The sequence below is a fragment of the Aegilops tauschii genome, chromosome 1 (assembly GCF_002575655.3).
Source record: "Aegilops tauschii subsp. strangulata cultivar AL8/78 chromosome 1, Aet v6.0, whole genome shotgun sequence".
Taxonomy (NCBI): domain Eukaryota; kingdom Viridiplantae; phylum Streptophyta; class Magnoliopsida; order Poales; family Poaceae; genus Aegilops; species Aegilops tauschii.
The window spans coordinates 82,640,514-82,647,641 of NC_053035.3; positions in this window are offsets into that span (position 1 = coordinate 82,640,514).

Consider the following 7,128-nt stretch of genomic DNA (forward strand, 5'->3'; position numbering starts at 1 on the left):
CACAAGAGTTGCCCCATCTTTGGTTTTGACCACTATGTCATCCATGTATGCTTCCATATTTCTATGGAGTTGGGGTTCAAAACCAATTTGGACTGCTCTTGCAAACATCGAGCCAGCACTCTTCAACCCGAAAGGCATCCGTAAAAAGCAATACGTACCACATGGGGTGATGAATGCTGTCTTCTCTTCATCTTCTCTTGTCATGAAGATTTGGTGGTAGCCCGAGTAGGCGTCGAGGAATGACAACAGATCACACCCGGCCGTCGAGTCGACAATCTGGTCGATGCGCGGCAACGGGAAGTGGTCCTTAGGACAAGCCTTATTGATATCTGTGTAGTCAATACACAGCCTCCACTTCCCATTTGCCTTGCGCACCACTACCGGATTGGCCAACCACGTCGGGTGGAGCACTCCTCTCACCAAACCTGCCGCTTCAAACTTCCTAATCTCCTCTGTGATGAACTCCTGCCTCTCCAGAGCCTGCTTTCTGACCTTCTGCTTGACGGGCCGCGCATGAGGACAGACGGCTAGGTGGTGCTCAATCACCTCCCTGGGAACACCGGGGATGTCGGATGCTTGCCACGCAAACACGTCGACATTCGCCCGCAGGAAGGTGACGAGCGCGCCTTCCTATTTGCTGTCGAGGGTGGAGCCTATGGTGAAGGCCCCTCCTGTGCCATCCTCCCTGACGGACACCTTCTTGGTATGCGGCGGCTCAGCTCTGGATTTCTTGCTCTTGCCGGTAGAACTCTCTGGCACGTCCTCGATGGTAGCACAACACTCCAAGGAGGTGCACTTGCCGGAGTGGGTGCGAGAGGTCCCGCTAGGCTTCTTCTTCCCTCCCGGGCCTTCAACGGTAGGAGCAGGTGCCTTGACGGCAGCTGCTGCAATTGCTTCCCGGTAGAGTTGGTCGGCGCAGATCAGCGCGTCCTTCTTGTCGGAGGGGATGAAGATGATGGTCAATGGCCCGGGCATCTTTAGCATGTTGTAGGCGTAGTGTGATGCCGCCATGAACTTGGCTAGTGCCGGGCGGCCGAGGATCCCGTTGTAGGGCAAGGGGATCTCGGCCACGTCAAAGATGATCCTCTCCGTCCTGTAGTTCAACTCTCCTCCAAATGTCACGGGGCAGTGTGACCTTCCCCTTTGGCTGGCTCCTCCCCGGATTGACCCCTTGAAACATGCCCGTTTCCTCGAGGTCTTCATCAGGAATTTGCAGCCTTTTGATCACGACGGGTGAGATCAAGTTCAGGCCAGCCCCGCCGTCAACCAACATCTTGTTCACCTTGAGGTTGCGTATCGTTGGGGAGACCAACAATGGCAAACGCCCGACCGTGGTCGTGCGGTCGGGGTCGTCCTTGGCGTCAAAGATGAGGGGTGTGCTGGACCACTTCAGCGGCTTCTGAGCGTCGAATGATGGCTCCGCTGTTGTAATCTCGAACGACGGCTCCGCTGCTGTAATCTCACGCGCCCACTGCTTGAGCTGGCGGTGAGAAGTATGCAGCGAGGTGCCACCAACATGGCCTCTGTAGCCTTCTGGAACTCTTGCTCACCGGACTTGTCATCGTCGTTGTGATCATCGTCTTCTTGTTTCTTGTCACGGCCCCGGGCGGGCCTCTCTTGCTGGTTGTCCTTGCCGGGGCGGCTTCCTTGGCCGCCACGTTTCTTGCCGGATCCCTCAGCACCGTCCTGACCTTTCTCCTTGTCCCGCCTTTCATACTCGGCCTTTTGCTTTTCAGCAAGCAGCTCGACTTGTCGGCAGTTCTGGAGGTCGTGGCCCTTGGTGCGGTGGATCTTGCAGTAATGCTTGCCGGAGCCCCTGGCTTGTCGGCAGCTGCTAAGGCCCGGCAGGTGGCGCACCCGGCAATCTCCTTGCTGGGGCCGTCTGCCTTGACCTTCTTGGCAGCGCCGGTGTCGTCAGACACCTCGACGGCAAGTACGGCCTTGCCCTTGCGTTTCCTGTTGCGACACTGGCCATTCTTCGTCGCGGTGGCGGCGTCTTCGTCGGTAGAGTCGGTTTCTGCACCGGCATCTTCGCCGGGGTACTTCCGTCCCTCTTCAGCCCTGGCGAATTTATCGGCCAGAACATAGAGCTCTGCCACATCCCTAACCCTAGTCATCGCCAGCTCTTCGCGCACAGTGGCGGCATGAACGCCAGGGATGTTGTACTGCACCCGGCTGAACCTCTGGATGTACTTGCGCAGGGTTTCCCCTTCCTTCTGGGGAATGATATGCAGATCACTGGCTTGGCCATGAGCCTGGTGGCCTCCTGTGAAGGCGCCAATAAACTCATGGCACAGATCCGACCAAGAAGAAATGGAATCCGCCGGCAAGTGCATCAACCAAGACATAACATTGGGCTTCAGCGCCAGCGGGAAATAATTGGCAAGCACCTTGTCATTGCGAGCTCCGGCCGCCTGCATCGCGATGGTGTAGATGCTGAGGAACTCGGACAGATGGGTCTTGCCAGTGTACTTCTCGCTGACGTCGGGCTTGAACATGCGGTGGGACAGCCAATGGAACTGCCGCAGCTCACGGGTAAAGGCCGGGCAGCCCACCTTGTAAGGTAAGCCGCCGGAGCCCCCCGGTGCTTGGTGGTCCATAGCGGGTCCTGCCCGCTTGTCCGAATGGTGGCGCGTATCACGCCAGCGCTCAATTGTGGTCCGAGCATCTTCGTGAGCTCGTTCTTGAAGAACTTGGCGCTGGTCGCGGTGGGTCCGCGAGTCAGACGACGCTATAGAGATGTTATCACAAGCGTCGTCATGACGGGCAGACGCCCACGGTGGCTGGCGAGGAGGAGGAGAGTGCACCGTGGCCGTAGCTCCCCCCGTCCTCCTAGTGCCAGCATGTGGTGGCTCGATGGGGCGCCGACCCGAGGGCCCCGCTAGTCGCGGATCGTCTTTATTGGCGACGGTGACGAGGCTCCGGATGGTGGCCCTCCACTCGTCGAGCTTCCCTGCAGCAGGAGGGAAGTCGAGGAGCAGCTGCGCGCACGCCAAAGCTTCCGCTGGCGTGGGCGGCGGCGATAGCTGCATGGACCGTGGCATGCTTCGACTTCTAATCATGTTAGAAGGAGCTCCACCACGGCCCAGCGGCTGCGCGCCATTTTCGCCAGCACTTCGGTGCCCAGGGTCTTCGGCGTGGTGGCGCTGTTCGTCGCACACACCATGGGAAGAGCGTGCGGTGGTCGCCGACGTGGGTGTCTTGGAGGTCGCTGCGCCGCCCAGAGGTGGCACAAAGACACCCTTGGAGGGCCCACGCCGCCTGCGGAGGACCCAACTCCGTCTTTGGGTCTGGCGAGGTGTGGCCGGTCGTCGGGCATGCGAACAACGCCGCTCGCGAGGCTCTAACTGCCAGGGTGATACTGATGCTCGCGGACCACGGCCCGGGTCCTGTCTGCGACCGGGCCGCTGTTCGCCCGTAGTGGTACGGGCCGTTCGGCCCCTGTTGAGCCGATCGCCGTGGCCGTCTTCTTCTTGGGAGCCATGCCGATGAAGAAATGCTAGGCTAGCTACTAGACCAGATTCTCACAATTGCGCCCCCTACCTAGCGCGCCAAAGATGTCGGTGTGGAACGACACCTATGGGATCACGAGAATCCCTACTACGATTGCCGGGGCGCAGGGTTGCAAGAAGAGCAGGATCAGTAGTCAGCACAAGGATCGTTTACCTAGGTCCGGGCCGCGTGGATGCGTAAAACCCTAGTCCTGCTTTAGTGGGTGTATTTCAGAGAGTTCTTGAGCTCTCGAACTAGCTATGGTGAGTGCGTGGTTCCAAAGAGCCGAATCCTCCTCTAGTATGCCATGGGCCTCCTTTTATAGGCGAAAGGGGCTGCCACAGTGGATACAGTGAAGGAAATATGCCCTAGAGGCAATAATAAAGTTATTATTTATTTCCTTATTTCATGATAAATGTTTATTATTCATGCTAGAATTCTATTAACCGGAAACATGATACATGTGTGAATACATAGACAAACATAGTGTCACTAGTATCCCTCTACTTGACTAGCTCGTTGACCAAAGATGGTTATGTTTCCTAGCCATAGACATGAGTTGTCATTTGATTAACGGGATCACATCATTAGGAGAATGATGTGATTGACTTGACCCATTCCGTTAGCTTAGCACTTGATCGTTTAGTATTCTGCTATTGCTTTCTTCATGACTTATACATGTTCCTATGACTGAGATTATGCAACTCCCGTTTACCGGAGGAACACTTTGTGTGCTACCAAACGTCACAACATAACTGGGTGATTATAAAGGTGCTCTACAGGTGTCTCCGAAGGTACTTGTTGGGTTGGCGTATTTCGAGATTAGGATTTGTCACTCCGATTGTCAGAGAGGTATCTCTGGGCCCACTCGGTAATGTACACCACTATAAGCCTTGCAAGCATTGTAACTAATGAGTTAGTTGCGGGATGATGTATTACGGAACGAGTAAAGAGAATTGCCGGTAATGAGATTGAACTAGGTATTGAGATACCGACGATCGAATCTCGGGCAAGTAACATACCGATGACAAAGGGAACAACGTATGTTGTTATGCGGTTTAACCGATAAAGATCTTCGTCGAGTATGTAGGAGCCAATATGAGCCTCTAGGTTCTGCTATTGGTTATTGACCGGAGACGTGTCTCGGTCATGTCTACATTGTTCTCGAACCCATAGGGTCCGCACGCTTAAAGTTCGATGACGATTTGTATTATGAGTTATGTGATTTGATGTACCGAAGGTAGTTCGGAGTCCCGGATGAGATCAGGGACATGACGAGGAGTCTCAAAATGGTCGAGACATAAAAAGTTCGATATATTGGACGACTATATTCGGACACCAGAAAGGTTCCGAGTGATTTGGGTATTTTCGGAGTACCGGGGAGTTACGGGAATTCACCGGGAGAAGTATTGGGCCTTATTGGGCCATACAGGAATAGAGGAGAGAGGCCAAAAGGAAGGAGGCGCCCCCCCCTCTGGTCCGAATTGGACAAGGGGTATTGCCCCTTTTTCCTTCTCCCTATCCCCCTCCTTCCTTCTCTCCTACTCCGGAAAGGAAAGGGCAATCCTACTAGGACTTGGGTGTCCTAGTAGGACTCCCCACACTTGGCGCGCCCCCTCTAAGGCCGGCCTCTCCCTTGATCCTTTATATACGGGGGCAGGGGGCACCCCATTGACACAACAATTGATCCCTTGGATCTCTTAGCCGTGTGCGGTGCCCCCCTCCACCATAATCCACCTCGGTCATATCGTAGCGGTGCTTAGGCAAAGCCCTGCGTCGGTAAAACATCATCATCGTCACCACGCCGTCGTGCTGACGGAACTCTCCCTCAAAGCTCGGCTGGATCGAAGTTCGAGGGACGTCATCGAGTTGAACGTGTGCTGAATTCGGAGGTGCCGTGCGTTCGGAACTTGATCGGTCGGATCGTGAAGACGTACGACTACATCAACCGCGCTGTGCTAACGCTTCCACTTTCGGTCTACGAGGGTACATGGACACACTCTCCCCTCCCATTGCTATGCATCACCATGATCTTGCGTGTGCGTAGGAATTTTTTTGAAATTACTACGTTCCCCAATAGTGGCATCCGAGCCAGGTTTTATGCGTAGATGTTATATGCACGAGTAGAACACAAGTGAGTTGTGGGTGATACAAGTCATACTACTTACCAGCATGTCACACTTTGGTTCGGCGGTATTGTTGGATGAAGCGGCCCGGACCGACATTACGCGTACGCTTACGCGAGACTGGTTTTACCGCCGTGCAATGCACACAGGTGACTAGCGGGTGTCAGTTTCTCCATCTTTAGTTGAACTGAGTGTGGCAACGCCCGGTCCTTGAGAAGGTTAAAACAACACTAACTTGACGAACTATCGTTGTGGTTTTGATGCGTAGGTAAGAACGGTTCTTGCTCAGCCCGTAGCAGCCACGTAAAACTTGCAACAACAAAGTAGAGGACGTCTAACTTTTTTTGGCAGGGCATGTTGTGATGTGATACGGTCAAGGCATGATGCTATATTTTATTGTATGAGATGATCATGTTTTGTAACCGAGTTATCGGCAACTAGCAAGAGCCATATGGTTGTCGCTTTATTGTATGCAATGCAATCGCCCTGTAATTGCTTTACTTTATCACTAAGCGGTAGCGATAGTCGTAGAAGCAATAGTTGGTGAGACGACAACGATGCTACGACGGAGATCAAGGTGTCGGGCCGGTGACGATGGTGATCATGATGGTGCTTCGGAGATGGAGATCACAAGCACAAGATGATGATGGCCATATCATATCACTTATATTGATTGCATGTGATGTTTATCTTTTATGCATCTTATTTTGCTTTGATTGGCGGTAGCATTATAAGATGATCTCTCACTAAATTTCAAGATAAAAGTGTTCTCCCTGAGTATGCACCGTTGCCAAAGTTCGTCGTGCCCAGACACCACGTGATGATCGGGTGTGATAAGCTCTACGTCCATCTACAACGGGTGCAAGCTAGTTTTGCAGACGCAGAATACTCAGGTTAAACTTGACGAGCCTAGCATATGAAGATATGGCCTCGGAACACTGAGACCGAAAGGTCGAGCGTGAATCATATAGTAGATATGATCAACATAGTGATGTTCACCATTGAAAACTACACCATTTCACGTGATGATCGGTTATGGTTTAGTTGATTTGGATCACGTGATCACTTAGATGATTAGAGGGATGTCTATCTAATTGGGAGTTCTTAAGTAATATGATTAATTGAACTTTAATTTATCATGAACTTAGTCCTGGTAGTATTAGCATATCTATGTTGTAGATCAATTGCTTGCGTTTAGCTCCCCTGTTTTATTTTTGATATGTTCCTAGAGAAAACTAAGTTGAAAGATGTTAGTAGCAATGATACGGATTGGATCCATGATCTGAGGATTATCCTCATTGCTGCACAGAAGAATTATGTCCTTGATGCACCACTATGTGACAGACCGATTGCAGGAGCAACTGCAGACATTATGAACGTTTGGCAAGCTCGATATGATGACTACTTGATAGTTTAGTGCACCATGCTTTACGGCTTAGAATCAGGGCTTCAAAGACGTTTTTTGAAACGCCACGGAGCATATGAGATGTTCCAAGAGTTTAAATTAGTA